The sequence below is a fragment of the Lissotriton vulgaris genome, chromosome 6 (genome assembly GCF_964263255.1).
Source record: "Lissotriton vulgaris chromosome 6, aLisVul1.2, whole genome shotgun sequence".
NCBI classification, from domain to species: Eukaryota; Metazoa; Chordata; class Amphibia; order Caudata; family Salamandridae; genus Lissotriton; species Lissotriton vulgaris.
The window spans coordinates 1,439,573,929-1,439,595,201 of NC_141694.1; the positions used below are offsets into that span (position 1 = coordinate 1,439,573,929).

The 21,273-nt window shown below is 41.7% G+C and overlaps 1 protein-coding gene across 1 annotated transcript in view; it reads right to left on the bottom strand.

Annotated features, from left to right (window-relative positions):
- Positions 1-21,273, bottom strand: part of NMBR (neuromedin B receptor) — a 330,758-nt gene that overhangs the window by 307,562 nt on the left and 1,923 nt on the right. The window lies entirely within an intron of this gene.

Sequence of the window (21,273 nt, forward strand, 5' to 3'; positions counted from 1 at the left end):
AATATAGTTAGTCAAAATATCGAATTTTTTAAATTAATTAAAAATTAATTAAATAATAAATATAATTACCTTAAACATACTTAAACTACTTAAATAACCTTAAAATTAATAATTAATTAATATAATTTTTAAAAAATGACAAATTAATTTGTTAATACATATATATATATATATATATATATATTAACATAATATTATTAAAACATTTACAATATTTTTACCATAGGATAGCGGAAAGTGTCAAATTTACTATACCCACTCCATTAAGTGCAACAGTAGAAAAAGTGTTAGATAGAGTATGGGTTAAAATTACTATTCCCACTCCAAAGAGTGCAACAGTAGGAAAGCGTTGAATAGCGGAGGGGTAAAAATTACAATTCCCACTCGACAGAGTGCAACAGTAGGGAAAGCGCTGGATAGCGTAGGGGTAAAAATTACTATTCCCACTCCAAAGAGTGCAACAGTAGGGAAAGCATTGGATAGCGTAGCGGTAAAAATTACTATTCCCACTCCAGAAAGTGCAACAGTAGGGAAAGCATTGGATAGCGGGAGAGTTAAAATTACTATTCCCACTCCAGAAAGTGCAACAGTAGGGAAAACATTGGATAGCGTAGGGGTAAAAATTACTATTCCCACTCCAGCAAGTGCAACAGTATAGAAAAAGTTGGATACCGTAGGGGTAAAAATTACTATTCCCACTCCAGAGAGTGCAACAGTAGGGAAAGTGTTGGATAGCGTAGGGGTAAAAAATACTATTCCCACTCCAGTGAGTGCAACAGTAGGGAAAGCGTTGGATAGCGTAAAGGGTAAAAATTACTATTCCCACTCCAAAGAGTGCAACAGTAGGCAAAGCGTTGGATAGCGGGAGGGTTAAAATTACTATTCCCACTCCAGAGATTGCAACAGTATAAAAAGTGTTGGATAAAGTAGAGGTAAAAATTACTATTCCCACTCCAGAGAGTGCAACAGTAGGGAAAGTGTTGGATAGCGGAGGGGTAAAAATTACTATTCCCACTCCACAGAGTGCAACAGTAGGCATAGCGTTGGATAGCGTAGCAGTAAAAATTACTATTCCTACTCCAAAGAATACAACAGTAGGGAAAGCATTGGATAGCGTAGGGTTAAAAATTACTATTCCCACTCCAGAAAGTGCGACAGTAGGGAAAGCGTTGGATAGCGGGAGGGTTAAAATTACTATTCCCACTCCAGAGAATGCAACAGTAGGGAATGCTTTGGATAGCGTAGGGCTAAAAAATTACTATTCCCAATCCAGTGAGTGCAACAGTATGGAAAGTGTTGGATAGCGTAGGGGTAAAAATTACTATTCCCACTCCAAGGAGTGCAACAGTAAGGAAAGTGTTGGATAGCGTAGGAGTAAAAATTACTATTTGCACTCCAGTGAGTGCAACAGTAGGGAAAGTGTTGGATAGCGTAGGGGTAACAATTACTATTCCCACTCCAAAGAGTGCAACAGTAGGGAAAGCGTTGGATAGCATAGGGGTAAAAATTACTATTCCCACTCCAAAGAGTGCAACGGTAGGGAAAGCATTGGATAGCGGGAGAATTAAAATTACTATTTCCACTCCAAAGAGTGCAACAGTAGGGAAAGCGTTGGACAGCGTAGGGTTAAACATTACTATTCACACTCCAGAGAGTGCAACAGTAGAGAAAGTAAATACTTCATATATGAATAAAAATAAATTAAATATTAATAGCAAATACAAATTAATTAACAATAATTAACAATGTTATATAATATGATAATTAATCAATTAAAAATACAAATAAATAATTATTACAAATAATTACCTATTAATACAAATTATTTACCAATTAACAATTAAACAATTAAAAATGTATTAATAATTACAACAAAACCAATAAATAAATAACAATATTTATTTACTCACAATTAAATTACTTCCCACCCTATTCCCCTATAAACCCACAACCCACTACAGAAAATAAATAATAAAATTAATATAATTAACAATTAAACTATTCAAATTAATTATCAATTACATTTTAATTAATTACCAATTAAAAATGTATATATCAATTCATTCCAATTAAATACCAAAAAATAAATTTAAAAATGTAATTAATTATAATTAATTTACTTCCCACCCTATTCCCCTATAAACCCACTACAGAAAATACATTAATACAATTTATATAATTATCAATTAATCAATTAATTAAAATGAATTACCAAATATATTTTAATTAATTACCAATTAAAAATTTAAATATCAATTAATTCAAACTAAATACCAATAAATACATTTAAACATTTAAATAATTAAATTTAAATTACTTCCCACCCTATTCCCCTATAAACCCACAATCCGCTACAGAAAATACATTAATAAAATTAAAATAATTATCAATTAATCAATTAATAAAAATTATTTTTAATTATATTTTAATTAATTACCAATTATCAATTAACAATTAACACATAAATAACAATAAATAAATTAACATATTTAAATAATTATAATTAAATTACTTCCCACCCTATTCCTCTATAAACCCACAACCCGCTACAGAATTATATTATGCAAAAATGAAATACCATAATATTAATTAATTATAATAAATTATAAAATAAATATACACTTTTCACACATATACTAAAATAAAAAATACTTTAATAAATTAATATTAACTTACTTACCTCAAATTCGATATTTTTGTTGTCTATATTCTGTCATTCTATATTTTTGTTGTCTATATTCTGTGATTCTATATTTTTGCTGTCTATATTCTGTCCATTCGATATTTTGTCCATTTTATATTTTTTGATTCAATATTTATGCTATTTTTGTAGTCTATATTCTGTCCATTCGATATTGTGTCCATTCTATATTTTTAACTCGATATTAATGTAACTCGATATTAAAAACTCGATATTTTGACTGTAAACCCTCTGCAATGCGACCCATGTGCTGAGTAGGAGATCTGTAGCCATGCAACTTGAGATGGCAAAGTGCAGCCGTGAGGTTTCCCAGGGTCTGGTCACAGTCACCAGGGCCGTAGAGGTGATGCAGACTAACCAGATTGCTGCCACTGGTACAGGGAATGTGGAGGAGAGTGAGGAGGCAAGCGGTCGTGGTACTGAACCCCCCCTTGCCAGAGAGCAGAAGGCGCAGTGTGAGGCTTGGGTCTGCTGCAGGACACAGTGCTGCTGAGGAGAGTGTGCATGCAGGATGCAGCACTGGTGTACAGAGGAGCAGGAGATAGGCACTGCCCTCTAATCACATTCTGTTGTGGGTGACGTAACCCTTTTGGACTCATAGCTTGTGTTACGGTGTGCTGGACAATTGCCTGTCGTAAGGTATATTAAACACCCTGACACAAATGCATTACCTGGCTTTATCTCATTACTTACTCAGAAATAATTTTGTGTGATCTTTGACCGTCTCTGTCTCCCATCTGCTGCTGCAGCGCCGCCTGCTGCGCTGTGCTGTGGCTGTGTACCTCCCTCATCCTCATCCTCCTCTTCAGAATCACACATTTCCACAGGTGTACCCTTCTTAGTGGCAAGGCTATGCAGCATGGCACATACAGCTATAAATTTGCAACACACCAGGGACTTGTACTGCCGTGCACCTCCACTTTTGTGCAGGCAACGGAACCGGCTTTTGAGAAGTCCAAATGTTCGCTCAACCACACTGCGTGTCGTTCTATGTGCAACATTGTACCTCCTTTCACGTGGAGTGGATTGGTGCAGGTATGAGGTCAGGATGAAAGAGTGAGCCGCATAGGCACTGTCACCTGTGTGTGAGAAGTAAGTAAGTAAAATGAAGTTCAATGTTGTAGAGAAGTATGGATGTGCACTGCCAGTAAGGTTTGCGTTCACTTTGTGTGATTGTTTACATGCTCCGGGGTATCACTCCCTACTTTGGAGTGTGTTAGATACTCTTGAATTTAGCGGAGCCTGAATTGCTGGTCTGTCTCCCTGGGCACAGTATGTGCTGTGTCTCCAGCTCTCATTTCATGTAAAGGATAACGCTTAGTTGATTGTTTATGATAGTTCTTTTATTGAAAATCTTTCCATTAATTTAGATGTTCCTTCCACATCTTTCTGTTTTGCATTTGTTTCCCATCTCCGTTTTTGTCTTGGTAAACATCAATGTTTAACTTATGTAGATATTCTCCCAATGCATTTTGGCGCATAGCGCCTTTCTCAAGGGATTGATCTGTTATAGAAATAATAGCTTACATTTACTCTTTTGTTTAGCATACTAATGCCACCAAATTATAAATACATTTCAACTCTCGAATTAATGGTTCGCTAATATGAATACGTCAGCAAGTGTTGAGAACAAAACGATAACAAGAGCAATACGGTAATATCACATCACAGATTTTAAAATGGATCATGGCAGTTATTTAAGTAACTAAAACCTGGTAAATTCTGTAGATTAATGTGTCTGGTTGACATGTCAATGTTTCTAATCCAAATGTGGGGTGGACTGGTTGGTTCCCTATGAAGCTGTTGCCGCTGTGCGTGTTTAATTATAAACTCGCTGTTGGTTAAAAGCGATACAAGTTATCCCTTTCATTTCTGTTACGCTCGCTTGTGTGAATCTTGACAGTGTACCCTGTTCGTATTTACCAGGTTTTAGTTACTTAAATAACCATGGCTCAGACCTGTGATTGCAAAGCCTGTATGGGCAGCTTTACTCTGCCAATTCAGCCTGGAAATATAAACTTACACCAGGCCTAACCCTTCCCTGTTTACACATATTCATCACCCCTAATGTAGGCCCTGCATGTCCCACACGGCAGGGTGCAATGTATTTAAAAGGCAAGGCATGTACTTTTGCGTTTTACATGTCTTGTTAGTGAAAAACTCCCAATTTAATTTTTCACTACTGTAAGGCCTACCTCTCCCATAAGATAGCATTGGGATTACCTTATTACATATTTTAAGTGTAATTCCCAATCATGGAGAGATGGACTTTTCGAGTTTGGTGTCACTTGACTCACAATTTAAAATCACAATTTATGGTTACATTGGATTTTAAATTACAGGTTAGCAAATACCACTTTTAGAAAGTTGGCATTTGCTTACATTAATCATTTAGTGCCTGCTGACTGTCTCTGTTCAGTCTAGACTGGGTGGCATCTGAGCTTTGTGTATTCCCTTTAGACAGACACACACAAAAAAGCGTAGGTGTATCTTTATGGGCCATCCTGTGTGATGGGAGGGTAGAGCTGTGCACAGCCTCATACTTACACCTGAATAGGGTGTGTCCTGTCCAAACACAAAGGGCTGCATGCCCCCCTGAACTGAGTCTGAAATTAGGGCAGAAAGGGAGGACCAGTGACCACTTCAGAAGCTTTCTTTGAAGTCTCCCCCATTTCAAAGACACAACTGGGTATAAGTATTGGACCTCTGACAGCAGCATGACTACAGTACACTTCTGGACCAGTGACCACTCTGCCAGAAAGAAGAACTGCTGGAAGGTCTGCTGCTTTGCTGGACTGTTGCCTTGTTGTTCTCCGGCCTTGCTGAGCTGCCCTGCTCCCTGCTGTTCTTCTGCCTTGGTGGGATGGACTGGACCTGCATCACTTTAACCCAGAGTTACTCTGATGTCAACAGGCTTGCCTCCTGTTCTAAGCCTCAAGGACATCAAAGACTTCAATTCCTCCTGCTACAGCACCTGGACTATGTTTGTTGCAAGTGTTGCCCTGCCAAGTGGTGCCAACCCAGTTCTGGGCCCTTGGAAGTGGGAAAAAAGTTCTGCTACAACTAGAACCCATGCTTTCTCATTGGAACTGGCAGATCTTCACCTTTGCGTTGGTCAGAACCAGCACATCCTCGTCGAAGCATGGAACAAAGCCGGCGAATCACACTCAGAACAAGCGCATCACCTTCGAAATCGATGCATCGTCTGTTGTAGGACCAATAGCTGTGCATTTCCTTTGCAATAGAACCATCAGGACTGATGCAACGCCGCCATTGCATGGAGAATCTTGATGCATCTCACCCACTGCATGGCTCAACACTAGTGCATCGCTTCAGCTGCGCCTAGCATCTTCAATGTCAACACACTCCCAGGTATTGATGTTCAGGGGGTCTAAGTGGGTCTCTGTATGCGACCCGCGCTCCATCGCGGTCTGCCTGAACTTTTGATTTTGCCCCGGTCTGGCGCAACCAGATATCCCATTTAAGTGCTTATTGCATCTAAGTGCTATTTTACATATATTCATTAAAAATTCATATCTCGACTTTTTGTTGTTTTGGTCTTGTTTTATTTATAAAATTACGTTCTATTTTCCTAGGCTGGTGTGGAGTCTATTTGTCATGTTTTCTCTGTTTTACTGCTTTGAGTTTTGCACAAATACTTTACAGATTGTCTCTTAAGTTAAGTCTGGTAGCTCTGAGCCAAGATACCAGAGGGTGAGCACAGGATAATTTAGGGTGTATTGTGACTTACATTGGCTAGGATTGTGGTTCATGCTTGGACAGGGCGCATACCTCTGCCAACAGAAAACCCAATTTCTAACAGCACTGTAAGCCCACTGATACACAAGCAAAAAGCGTAGTGTCATCAGCATGCACTATAGCAGATACTTTTGTTTAACCACAGTTTCTTGGAATATAGTCAACATGGATACTAAAGACAGTAAAAGCGAGGGGAGTAAGAAGCAGTCCTGATTACCAAACAAATGGTTTTAATTTTCCTTAGAGTTCCTTCACCCTGGTGTCTCTGATTCACAACCCATGTGTCTGAGAAGAGACGTAGGAGATCCTTTAAAAGATATTCTGGGGTCTCCAATATCACTAGCTTGGCCCACTCTGCCAGACATATCAAATGCCACCTTGATGTGCATAACGGGTTGTGTAATGGATTTCATTTTTTAGAAATCGGCTTTGTCAGAGTGGCGGGTACCAGTAGTTATGACTCCATGGGAATAAATCATAACATATCGCTTATGCCATAATCCTGAGATTGGGCTGAGTAATGCCAAGACCTGTAGTTATCTGGGTCACATTTGTTCCCCTTCTTAAAGATAGGGACTAAAAAGGGACCTATCCACAGGTTGTGAATTCTGCCTGTCTGAACTGCTTTAACACAGACAATCTTTGCGGTCAGCGCCCACCATGTTGAGGGGGCTATTAGGACTGCAGAATCAAACACATAAAGACCAGCAACACTGCGTGGTTTCAATGCTTAGAAGTACCTCATCTTGCAGTTTTGAATATTATTAGCATAATCTCTCATTTGTAATTTGCTCTCAAACGTCACGGGCCCAACACAGATTAGGGACTGCTTCCATGAGAGTGAATGAGGAGCTATTTTACATCTGAAAAGTACATTCAATCAACACACTGTTTGTCAAATACATTTCTTTATTTCCTATGTGCATTCGACACAGAAAGCAATCATGTCTTGCTACTTTTTCCCCAATACCGGCAAAGCCAGTAGGGTTTGGCTTTAATATGCTGAACAACATGTGTGCATGCAATGCATAAAAACATTGGTTCATGCCAGTATTATCATAAGTTAGTACATTAGAGCCAAACTAACTGCATTTGCCAATGTGTATTTGCAAAGTGTCCTTCATCTGCACATTACAACTAGTACAGTCTAGGTCTGACAGGTGTCATTCTTCCTTTGATTTATACATATACATATTTGATATCACAGAACGCATACTCCCAACCATACAAAAGACAGGACCACAAAGTGAACCCTGATTATTTTTATAAACAAGCCAGGTAGCAGACTATCACCAAATGTAATCCTTGACAAGGCCCCCGCCATGATTCGCCATGGGTGAAACAAGTGTAGTCTACGTGTAACACTCGTAGGCTATGAGTAGTACTCCCATGAACGAAGAACAGAGAAACAATATACAGGTGGAATATAAATAATAAGTTATACATCACATGAAAAAAGGACTATGGGCCATATCTATCAAGATACCAATTAGCGATTCTGTAATAGCGATTTTTAAGAAATCGCTATTTCAGATTCGCTAATTGGGATGTATCAAGAAAATTGCAACTTTTTAGCGATTTCTTGATATTCCTTAATTGCGAATTCACAAATTGCGAATTCGCAATTAAGGAATACTTCCCCATTCATTTCTATGGGCCTCCTGGCCCATTCGAAGGAATGGGAATTTATTCTCAATTTGCGATTCGCAATTTGCTAATCGCAAATTGAGAATAATTTCAAGGGTGCAGGGGTGTCCAAAGGACACCCTGTTGTACCCCTGAAATAAGTATGGGTGCACATGTGGTGCACATACATGCCCTAAGGGCATGTATGTGCATCACATGGCACTTTGAAAAATGCAAAAATTGGCATTTTACAAGAAATTCGCAAATTACCACCGACCTGAAGTTGGTAGTAATTTGCGATTCCTTAGGGACAATTAGCAATTTTGTTTAGCTTCATACATTGCATTTAAGGAATCGCAAAATTTGCGATTCCCTAAATGCAATTGCAAAATAAGGAATCGCAAATTTTCAGTCATACATCCCATTTAGCAAATTCGCATAGGCAAAGGTCGAAATTCTGCGAATTTCGGCCTTTGCGAATGCGAATTTGTAGGATACATATGGCTACAAATATTTTTAACTAATATCATCACAGATACTTGGGAAGTGAATCAAAGAGGTATATGCATGCAACCAGCCAAGTGCACTAATCCTGGATTTTTAGCAAAGGACTTCAGCAGTCGAGCAAATTGGCAGATGGAGATAGGCAGCATGAACCGCACAGGCAGTGAAGTACAAAGTCCAATATTAACATTCTAAAATATGAAATTAATGTTGTAATATGAAACCGCGTTACAATCTGAAATTATATCATAGTTTCCTTTAAATTCGTCCACAACTGGAAAAATTCAGATTTTGCAACTACTTATTGCAATTTCAATACAGACAGCCCAAACCAAATGGTTTCTTGGATGGGGTTCTGCCTTTTGGACGTCGTGAGTGCTGCCTGCCTCTTGCTCCACATTTCATCTCTGTGTCCAGCGCCAGCTAAAACCTTCACGCCTCGCGGCCCCCGCTCCGCGGGTGCCGCTCGAAGGCAAGACTCTATCGGATTAATTACCCAAAGTCACCTCGGAGTGCACAGGAGCACCATCGCGATTTGTGAGAGTGAAAATCAACCCTTCTCCTCGAGGCGGGACTGCGAGGACCAGCGTGCAGCGCGGCGCTGATCGGCCGCAGCTGGTCCTCTTCCCGCCCCCTCCACCGATAAAGACCAAGCGGTGTGACAGGAGTGTGGGTTCTGCCTTTTGGACGTCGTGAGTGCTGCCTGCCTCTTGCTCCACATTTCATCTCTGTGTCCAGCGCCAGCTAAAACCTTCACGCCTCGCGGCCCCCGCTCCGCGGGTGCCGCTCGAAGGCAAGACTCTATCGGAGTAATTACCAAAAGTCACCTCGGAGTGCACAGGAGCACCATCGCGATTTGTGAGAGTGAAAATTAACCCTTCTCCTCGAGGCGGGACTGCGAGGACCAGCGTGCAGCGCGGCGCTGATCGGCCGCAGCTGGTCCTCTTCCCGCCCTCTCCACCTCTCTTGCTCATCCTATAAAATCTGTGCAGCCCCAACGCGCACGCGGGACGCGCGCGGGGCGACTACCGGGGCGAAGACCGGGCAAAGAGCGGGCCGTTTAAGGCCGTTCAAGGACGGCAGAGGACGGCCCTGGCCCTGAACCCCTGCCTTTTCGCCCTCAACCATCACTAATGTCTAAGATGTCGGGCATGCGCAGTAGAACTAGAAGTTGCGCGAAAAAAGCTACGGCGGTAGCACAGGTGACTGGACCTATAGATCTTTTTATTTCCCGTGTACATGAGACTATTGACCAAAGTATTGTTTTACTGGAAAAGAGAGTCTCCATGGACCTTGCAAATGCTAAGCGCTCATCCTTGGGTTCTCTTGCAAATGTTAAATCACCCGCTCTGCAGTCTTCGAATAATTGTTCCCTACCCCTAACCATGCCCACTAATAGTGCTTCGACTGTACCAAATACTGTTGATTTATCGGTTGCCCCATCAGACTCAGACCCGTCTTTTGTTGACCTGGAGGTTACACCAGATCTAGAAGCCTGTCAGTCACCTGGCAAAGCGGCGCCGAGTCTGAGTGGGTTTAATGATGTGGAAACAGCTCCTGTACCTATAGTTCCTCGGGGAAGGGCTTCCAATCTCCCAAAGGCTATATCTAAGAGTAAAAATAAAGTAAAAGCAACAGTTAGGAATCATAATCTGATTTCCCCTACTCCACAAATGACATCAGGTATTCCTTGCTGGGTGCAAAACATGGTAACAGATTTAAAACTAGACCTTGAAGCCACATTAGCAGCACAAATCAAGCCTTTAATTTCCAAATTGGATAGGCTTACGTCTTTAATACATTCGAAATGGCCATACAAAACGAATGGGCAAGGGCCTGATCAGCCACAAGGGACTACAGATGTAGCCCCTAAATGTTCATCGTGTATTCAGCCCCCTAAAGATGTATTAAACAACGTTCAAGTAACCGTAGCCCCCGGGAACCCAGTTATATCTCATCTGTCGCAAACAGGGAACAATTCTGTTCAATCCACAACTATACCCACTTTGAAGGTGATGGCTCCTATTTTGACTCACCAACACTCTGTTGTTGATAATAATACCACCACTATTCAAGTAAAAGATGTTGCAGGGAAATCTAATACCCCCTCAGTACCTCTACCTACGAATAAACCTGAAGGTCCTAAGCCAAAGCAGGCACGTTTTAGGTCAATTAATATACCACCAGAGGTTTCCCCTTTTGTGGTTGTGTTGACAGCAGTCCCCCCGTTGAAAGAGGGAGTAAAAGAAACTTTTACTGAGCTAAGAAACAAATGTGCTCAATGGCTCCACTTACATAAACCTCTACCTAACAATATGAACGGAGAAATTCTTACCGTGCGTAGAGGGGACTGGGTGGGCAGAAGCAAGAAAACAATAGTAGGGGACGTAATTACAGTTAATTTTAGGGATATAGGGGCAGCTAGCTATATATGTAATGCACCTAATAGTGGTCCTGCGACTCAAATTAACCCACTTCCTTTGTCTTATTTTTTACCAATGTCTTCAAGACCAAACCCTCCTTGTTCCACTTTTCAAAGTAATAGAGGATCTGTGTACCCTCCGCAACATGCTGCCAAACCCTGGCAGCAACCACTACACCCTTCTTCTTTTTTTCCACATTATGTTAATTTTCAGCAGCAGCCACCAAATGCTCCATCTTTTCCCCTGCACCACGTTAATTCTCATTGGCAACATCCCCCCCATTTTCCACCACCTCTACTTCAGCCTGCCCATCAGTGGCAGCAACCTTTTCAGCCACTACAGCCAGTTAAACACCAGTGGCAACAAACATGGCAGGACCTGCCCCCTTCCCAAGATCCCCTGTTCTCACAACTCGCCCATCCAAACAGATATGCTGTGTTAGACGAGGTAGATTGACTCAGTTCTACTGAAGCTTTGGATTCAAACATCTCTACGTCCTATTTAGATATGGCGAGTTCTTCTCCAGTTACACCTTTAGCCGCACCTCTCGAACCCTTAATGGTGTCATCGCTAATACCCCTCCCACGTATAGAAAATAGGGGCAGCCTTGATGCATGTACAGCTACTGTTAGCCCCAGATTAAGCCCAGATACCATCTCTCGGGAAGATGGTCCTGCTCTATTACGAGCAATCCAGCCAGAGTCGTCTGTTGTTGGCGATTCTGGCAAACCAGCAGGACTCTCTCTTGTTTCCTGGAACATTGCTGGCCTCGCCAGCAAACTAGGTACACCCTTCTGGACCAGTTTTCTGGGGGAGGGATTGGACCTAATTTTGTTGCAGGAAACTTGGTGTCTGGACCCCATTAACATCGAAGGGTACGCATCTTACTGTCTTAGAGCAACCAAATCTAGCTCGGGTAGGGCTAAGGGGGGCCTTTTGCTGCTTTTATCCACCAAGCTGTGTGATTGTATGGTCAAATACAGTACGACTGTTGGGACTCACAGCCAAGTTATAAGGGTGGAGTGCAGGAAGAATATTGATTTAGTTGTAGTAAACTTCTACAACAATATTTTTGATGCTACCAGAGGGGATATTCTACTGCCTCTTGAAAGGGAAATTGTCAAGGCCCTTGGTATCTCGAAAAGAAAGGCCGAGGTTGTCTGGGCAGGGGATTTTAACCTGCAACCCTGCCATTTGTCTAACGGGAACATCTGCGGCTTTGGTGCAGCAATGAGTAGCCACTGGGGGGGCCTGGGTGCGAGGGAGGATTCTCCTCACTTCCAACATTGCAGTTATGGTTCCACATTAAATAATATGCTAGTCACACTAGACATGACCCTGTTAAACTGTAACATAAACAACCAGGCAATAACATGCCCTACATTTACAGGCAGAGATGCAGGATCATTTATAGATCATATTCTGTTGTCTAGCAGTGGAGACTTTACTGATCTGTATGTTAACGAAGAAAGTCTCAGTGACCATAACAGCCTTCGTGTCACCCTATTGGGGCATGGTACCTCATTAGTTTCAGGTGGAAAATGTTCAACTGACTTAGTACCTATTAGACCAAAGGGTCTAAGGATCAAATGGACTGGATTAAATTCTAAGGTTAAGCAGAAGGAGGTCCTTACTCTCTGTAAGAATCAAATTAGTTCCTGTTTGGATGATGATTGTGATTCAGGCTGCCTATTAGCTCACTTTGTCTCCATGAATAGTATTATCAATGGTATTTTTACTAAGGCCCCGTTATCCAATAGCGGTCCGAAGCAGGGGTGGTTCGATAAGACCTGTATAGTTGCCCTCCGTGATCTAAAGAATGCTTTAGGCACCAAACCACGCGTCAAGACGAATATACAATATTTTAGGGCTAGATATAAAACAGCAATTAATACTAGGAAAAGGGTATTACAGATTGAGGCGTGGGATAAGTTGAAGGAAGCAGCCGAGACCAAAAACTGCAAACTGTATTGGGAAACAATTAACAGCCCGTTTCTCAATAAAGAAGATGTTCCAGAATTAACTTCTTATGTGGCATGCAGCGATTGGGTTAGCCATTTTTCCAAGATTTTTAATCCAGAAGGGTTATCTTCTGAGTCACTGTCACCTGAGCCTACTCCATGGCTACCCCTCCCGTTGGGAATAACATTAGAAGAAAGCCACGAAGCAATTTCTTTAAGCAAAGGAGGCAAGGCCCCTGGCCCCGATGGGGTCCCGCTGGATTTATATAAAGATGAACCGGCTTTATGGGCTCCCATCTTGGCGAGGATATTTAATTGCGCGGCAGAAACTAATTTTCCATCCACTTGGGGCCAATCGGTCATTATTCCTTTACATAAGAAAGGTGATAAGTCAGAGGCCTCTAACTACCGTCCAATCTCATTATTGGACGCCTCTGTAAAGGTGATGAGTAGGATTTTGCTTAAGAGGCTGGAAGACTGGGTAACTGATTTTAACATCTTAACTAGAGTCCAATATGGCTTTCGGAAAGGCCTGGGCACATTGGACCAATGTGTAAATCTGGACCTTTTAATCAACAAATATACTGTGGCTAAAAATGGCAACCTCTTTTTATGTTTTGCTGATTTGAGCAGTGCTTTTGATTTGGTTAACCATACCATTCTTTGGGAGGTTTTGCTTGATGCAGGGGCTCCAAGGGAAATAGTTCATTTTTTGGCTAGACTTTACGAAAAACTCTCCTGTAAGGTCCGCTATGGCACCCTTGGCGAATGTACCCCATTTTTTAAAGTGTCTCGGGGCATACGCCAGGGATGTGTTTTGGCCCCGCTTTTATTTTCCCTCTTTATCAATGACGTCGACCGTTCCTTGGTTGACATCCCAGCAGATGCCCCCCTGATTGGTGGTAAACCTGTTCCGCTGTTACTTTACGCGGATGACGCTGTTCTTTTATCCCGAACACAGATGGGCCTTCAGCGCCTAATCGATAATTTTATGCAGTTTATTCAAGTTAGGCGGCTCCGTGTGAACAAAACCAAGACGTATGTTATGTCATGCGGTCAGGCAGCTAAGCAGGTAAAGCATACCTTTTTCCTGGATAAGGAAAAGTTGACTCCTGTCAAGTCCTTTTGTTATCTAGGAATTACATACAACAATAGTGGGTCTTGGACCTCGGAATTTGATTCTACCAGACTAAAAATGCTGCGGTCTATTAGCAGTATTTTTCGTTTTGCCTCTAAACTTGGCTCACGGAGCATTTTAGACATGATGAACATATACAATGTATGTTGTGTCTCCTCTGCTCTGTATGGGGCAGGTGTATGGGGACATAGCGAGGGTATATCCCTGCAGAAGGAGGAAAATAAGTTTTTAAGGAGGTTGTTATGTGTTCCCCCTTCTGCCTCCACCCAGCTGATCCATGAAGAAGTCGGGATCGAGTTCATTTCTGACTTAGCAGCAGTCCGGCCACTTTTATTGTGGCGTTCTATTTGGGCTAAGCCAGAGACTCGATTTACTCAGGATATTATTCTTGATTGTATAGGCTTGGACCACTCTTCACGCATACAGTGGTTGAGATACATACACCGTTGGTATCTCCTTCTTTTTAATATTGATGTGTTCCGTGAGCCTGAAGAGGTTATTTCTATCTCAAAAAAAGAAATTAAGACAACGTTCCTAAACTTCAGAAAGGCAGAGCGAGATAAAATTTCTGGTAATCTTATTACCGTGAAATTTTATAAAGATTTAAATCTAACTTCGGGGTTCCAATCCTATCTTGTGTATGTGACTCGTCCCTCTCATCAGTATGTTTTAACACGTGTCAGATTGGGTATTGTTCACCATCTGGTTGCTTTTCCAAACACAAGAACCAGTTCAGATATACCCTGTCCGTGTGACAGTATTTCTCGGCAGAGTAGTTGCCATTTCTTACTTTTCTGTAAATTTTTTCATTTTCTCAGGTTAAAATACCTTAAGCCAATTTTTATTAAATACAATATCCGTACTACAGAAACAGCAATGATATTTTTATCCTCATTAGAGAACGAGGAGATTTGCTTTTTTCTGGCTACTTTTATTTTGAAGTGTACAGCTGCCAGGAAAAGTATTGTACTATAATAATTTTATACTTACCTGTCTGTACCTATGTTATACAGCTGCCAGGAATTGTTTTATGGTGCTATTATTGTTTACATTCCTGTCTGTATATATACGCCCTCAGATTTTATATCAACTTCTGTAATTAAGGTATTATTCTTATTTATTGATGTCCACAGTATATTATGATTATTTAAAAAATGTTGATGTACAGCTGCCAGGAAAGGCCTATTGAGTAATCCCTACTGATCCCCTGTCTGTTCATTCATGAATGTCTTGTATTTTATAATAGTATGTTGATTTATAGAGACAAGATTACTTATTAATTGTTGCACTCTAGCCTTTTGCACATTGTCTTACCATCTCTTCCTATAAGTGTTCATACGGTGATTTTAAACATTTTTACTATGTACTTCTTTCTGCTTGTATGGTTTGTATGTACAAATCGAATAAAAGCTTTTTGAAATTGAAATTGAAATTGAATTTCTTGGATGGGTGTTACTGGTACACGTTCCAATGGACAGAGTACTACCGACTTACCGACTCCAAAATGATGGAAGGCTGAATTAGGCCTAAGAGGACACATACCTTTGACTCCCAAATCACACATTACTCCAGCAGGCAGTGTTTCTGTGCAGGTGGCCTACTGAACCGATGAGAGATGGAGTCAAACTTTGCCCAGCCCTTATGGATGCCATCAGAGTAGCCCTCAGGTGCAGAAGTGCAGCTCTTACCTGCCCAGCAGGACTCCCACGGTACTGAGAGTGTGCCTGTAGGGCTTCACCGATCCTCCGTTTGCAGGAAGACCAGGACCATGAGAGTGTGTCTTTGCACATACATATCCCTTGAAAAAATCCCTAGAGGTTCCACTGTAGCCTCTGTGCCTCTCCCCAAAGATGCATTAATGGGCGCATTCACCGTGTGATGCTTCCTGAGTGGTACGCCGCGCGCCTCTCGCTCTGTTTCCCATGACCATGCAACTGTAATATGGGTAGGAGTGCTGGAAAATACCTTACGTCATCTGCATAGAGTCACGCACCAGTGAAAAAGAGGAAACGCCCACGCTACGTCATCTGGAAGCTTACTTTAGGCCCACTTAATGGGTATTGTAGAAAAGTGCGCACAGATATCTGAAACAACTTCGGTAATAACAAAAAGTGCCTGGCAGTGATAAACCGGAAATTAATTATCAGCGACAGAGATGTATTCAAGTATCCGGCCATTACTTTTCCCTAAAGTTTGTAGCCCTAACGCAGCTCTGAAATATGCCCCAGGACCTTTTCGCCCTTTACAAATGCCCCTACCGTGGTGAGCCACTCGCTGCATGTGCACTGGTATTAACATGTGTGATGTGTCATCTTCAGGTAGCTTTCAGTTCCCTCGAGCCTCACACAGACACCAGGTTCATCAGCAATTGTTGTCCGTTTGTTCTTTCTATGCCCCCCACACACAATAAGATAGTCTTCGAAATCCCACGAAGTTTTGACCAATGTTGAAGCTTGTGCTATTATGCTTACAAATGTTCTTTGGCAGCAGATTTCTGAAACGAAAAAACAACTCACTTGTGTAGACTTCACGTCCCAGAGCGTTTGGGTCAAAATTACAGTTCCAATGTCCTTAAAATGCACATTGTGCCATGTCATTTGCCACAGCACCCCCACTTGCCCACAACCACTAGTTTCTCCGTTCACACTCGCCCTGAAGCACACCAGGATTTGCCACATAATTCATCCCTTTGACATGCTGGTTGCCTCTGAAAGAGTGGGAGCAGTGGATGGTAATAGGCTATCCACTAGCAGTGTGCAAGTAATGAACAGGCAATGAAGCTGCACAGAAAGAGGAATAACGGGGAGTTTACCCAGAAAAGACAGTGTCCGCTTAAGGGGTTGGCAGCAGAGATGGAGGGCAGCCCAGGTACAGGGGGTCTTCTTTGTGACCCAATGCGTTCAGGAGAGGGGCTGAAAGGCAGAGGCGTAGCTTCGGGCGGGGGAGAGGGGGGAGGGGTGTTAAACCCTCCTAATAAATATATTCTGTGATACAAAAGTTGGGTGCATGTGCTTTTAGTCGGGGATGGTCAGGTGTCTGACGTATTCCACCAGGAATTGTAACCCACAGACAAAAACGCACACACATTCTCTATCTCTCCGGAAAGACTTCAAAAATTTTGTTTATTTCACAAAATAATGTGCTTTCTCTCACTTAGCACCCTTACCAGTCCTCAGTCCTCTTCTTTTCCGCAGCTCCTTAAGTGGCTCTGGTGCACCCTGCTTGTCCTATAATTTATTATAACATTATAGGCCAACGTCGTTGGTGGGAAATCAGAAGCTCCCCCCCCCCCCCCTATCCCCCTCCTCCCACCAGTCCTACTGACCATGCTACGCCCCTGATGAGAGGGAGTTCGTGCAGTGGCTAACTCTGAAGGCTAAAGATTGCAATCTTTTCAAACCATAAAGTCCACCCTACATGAATGGTGAACAGACCCGCCCCCCCCCCCAGAATAAAGGAGCTGGAAACGCAACCCAGCCTGTGGGTTTTCACCTCGGTGACTGCACTGCTGGTGCTTTAAGGTTGATATTCAAAAATCGCCTCCTCAGCAAGGTTCATATGCGAATTTGAACAAGCCAACCTATTCACAAGATCAACTCCGAAAACAGTCCTTTGAGATTAGTTGAATAGTGGGTGCCAGGGGCTTGCGAGGTCCTTGTGCTGTCCTCTCTGGTCAGCGCCTCAGACCAGACCACCACCTGCACATCACGTGACAGGTGCAAGACCAGCTGGTGCCCCTCTCTCACTTGTCCAGTTCTACCTTCTTCTGTTACTTTATAGTCGTCCTCTCAGATGGGGCAATAATGTTCCTCAGCAAACAGCAATTATACTCAGAAATTGTTATATACCTATCTACCTGCAGGGGGTGTGACTGGAGAAAGATCTGCCTAGAAACCTGCAGCATTTTTGTTTATGTGGTGAACTAACTACATCAGAGCTCCAGGCCAGCGCTAGTTGTACCTTCATAAATGTCTACCGAGGCCCACTCTACATTTGCATAGAATTCAGTAACGTGTCTTGTGGAGGGTATATATGCACATTTACAAGATGCCCATAGCCTCCAATCATCTCTAAATAGAGATAAGCCAAACATAAACCCATGAAAAATCCCTGTATACCTACCACAGGAAAGGTTCAGCTAGGTCTCTGCACCACTTGCACATACCTGCTGTGTATACATACAGTGTTGAATGGAAAGTTGGCCTTGAACTTTGTACCGCTTACATTGACTGATATTGTATCTTGTGTCTAGAGGAAAGTCAACCTTAATCCCTGTAAAATCCCCTTATACCTGCGTTATGCCTTCACAGCCTACTGAAAAGTTCCGCTGGATCCCTGTAGCATTCACATTTACCTGCTGTGTAGATATACAGTGGTGGGTGGAAAGTTGACCCTGAGCTTTGTACCATTTACAGGGACTTATATTGTATTCAGTGTCTAGTGAAAGTCAACCTTAATTCTTGTAACATCCCCTTATACCTGCTTTATGCCTTCACAGCCTACTGAAAAGTTCAGCTAGATCCTTGCAACACCCACACGTACCTGATGTGTATATATATTTCATTTCAATAAACTTTATTTCGACAGTACATATCAGAAAATCATTTAAAATATAAATCCAGTAAGAATATAAATAATTGAGAAGCTAAATCTTAAAATAATCCATGCATGACAGCCTAAGCTAGCAAGTCAGAACAACATATAACATCATCTATTTACCATCGCTAAGGCAAAATACAGTACATAAATGAATGATGTGTTAGTGAATACTTGGTGGCAGAATTAAGCAACAATATGACCAACTGTACACTGTCAGGGAAGGAATTTGGAAGGGGGTTCCCATGTTGAGCATGAAGCTATTGTCTTACCTCTTAATGCCCACACCCAGCTCAGAAGCTTGGCAACAGAGCATGTAAAAAGCGAACAAGGGTCTGACTTTAGGATTCTCAAATGCAATAGAACTACTTCTTGTTCCCAAGGACTTGCATATGTGGTATATCCATTTCTTACGGTGTCCTGCATATGCTGGGCATACAATTAACACATGGAAGATAATTTCCTTTAGAGCAGTGCAAGTGGGGCATTTATCATCCACTTCGGGTACCCAATTATTTGTATTGGATTTTAGTGGGAAGAATCCTACCTTGAATTGAAAGTAGAGATTTCTGTCGAACGGGACAGACATGAGATCCCAATAAGCTTCCAAGAAATGGCAGGATTTTAATTCTAGAAACCTCCCCATCACAGTTGTGCGCTCACTATTGAAATCATTAGCCGGTAATGTTCTTTCAGTTTTTCTGCTGAGGGAAATGAGGCACCAGTTGGATGATCCCAGGATACCTTCATTGCCATGTTAGTCAATTTTTTTATATATATTTTGGAGCCAGTCGATCTTATGGGAATGATCAGCCTCCATAACATCCCTTAGGGTTGTAGCATATTGGCTAGCTCAGGTGTGGACCACAGTCTATGCCAGTATAGTATTGGTTGGAGTCCTGCTTTCTTTGCTACCCCCTTTCTGCTTAAATCAAGCATCAATGGTTTTAGGGGTGTGCTTTGCAGGAGACATGTCATGCTCCTCAGGAACTTGTTCTCCAAGCTAGTAAGAGTGGATGTGCTCGAAAGGCCTCATAATTCCAAGCCTTAAAGAAATGAGCTGAGCACCTTGGCATCATAAATCTGCAGGACTGGGCTGATCGGTTTTGATAATGAGCTGTCAAGCTCTTTAACTAATGTGCCAGCAATTTGTCGGTGTTTAAGGGCCATTATTTCCACGACATATTCCAGGCCAGAGTGACACCAAGATAGCTGAAGTCCTCGGTTCTCTCGAGTACTTGTCACCCAGCCTTAGACTACCATTGAAAGATGTATGCTGTTTGAACATCATGTATTTCGTCATAGTGGTGTTAATAACAAGGCCCCGCACACTGCAAAATTCTTCAAAACGAAGCAGGGCACGCTGTAACCCACCAGGGCTTTTTTTTATTAGTAGCGTGCCATCTGCAAACAGTAAAATAAAGACTTTATGCCAGCCAATGAGGGCGCGTCAGTAGGAAGACTAGAAAGAAACTGGGCAATTCCATCAAGGAATAATGAGAATAGCGTAAGGGCCAGGACAGACCCTTGGCGTACCCCTTTACCAATGAGAAAGCAATCAGTGGGTTCACCCTGTGTGCCCCACCGCACCTGGGTGAAATTGTCATCATGCAGTCAGATTATCGATGATAGCAGGTCCTGAGGCATACCCAGTTCACGCAGAACAACCATAGCTTCTTGCATGAGACCAGGTCAAAGGCAACTTGCCGATAACTACTGTATGCCAATAAAGAACCAAAAAGCGAAAGACCTGGTCGATGGTGCTGACATGCTCATGGAATCTTCCCTGAAGAGGTGGAAGAATATCCTTATCAGAGATCCATTCATGAGTTTTGGCCAATACGAGACCTGCAAAAAAATTGCACTGACTCAATTACGCTAATTGGCCTATAGTTTCCAGGCAGGGATGTATCACCTTTTTTTAAAAATAGGGTTTAGCCCAGCTTCCCACCAAGAATCTGGTATAGGGGCTCCACGCACTATGGCATTTGCTAAAACTAGAATGTATCTTGACCAGTTGTCTCTATCCTGCAGGAATAAGTCGGCCAGAATACTATCAGGACCAGGCGCTCTGCCCCTTGTGACTGTATCGAGAGCAGCTGAGACATCGGCTGTCTCGAATGACAGATCTGTCGAGGTAGGAGGGCAGATATCAGTCTGATCATAAAGCAGTCCACCCCAAAATATAAAAGCAACAACTCGATGCATGTATCGGGGGCAATATGACTTTGAGGGGAAGCACATGCCCGCCTCTGCCCCACTTTATATATATATATATATATATATATATATATATATATATATATATATATATATATATATATATATATATATATACATATTTATATATATATATATATATATATATATATATATATATATATATATATATATACACACACACACATATATATATATATATATATATACATATATATATATATATATATATATATATATATATATATATATATATATATATATATATATATATATATATATACAGACACACACAAACACACAGCGTTTGATGTAAAAGTCCATCTGGAGCTCTGTAACATTTAC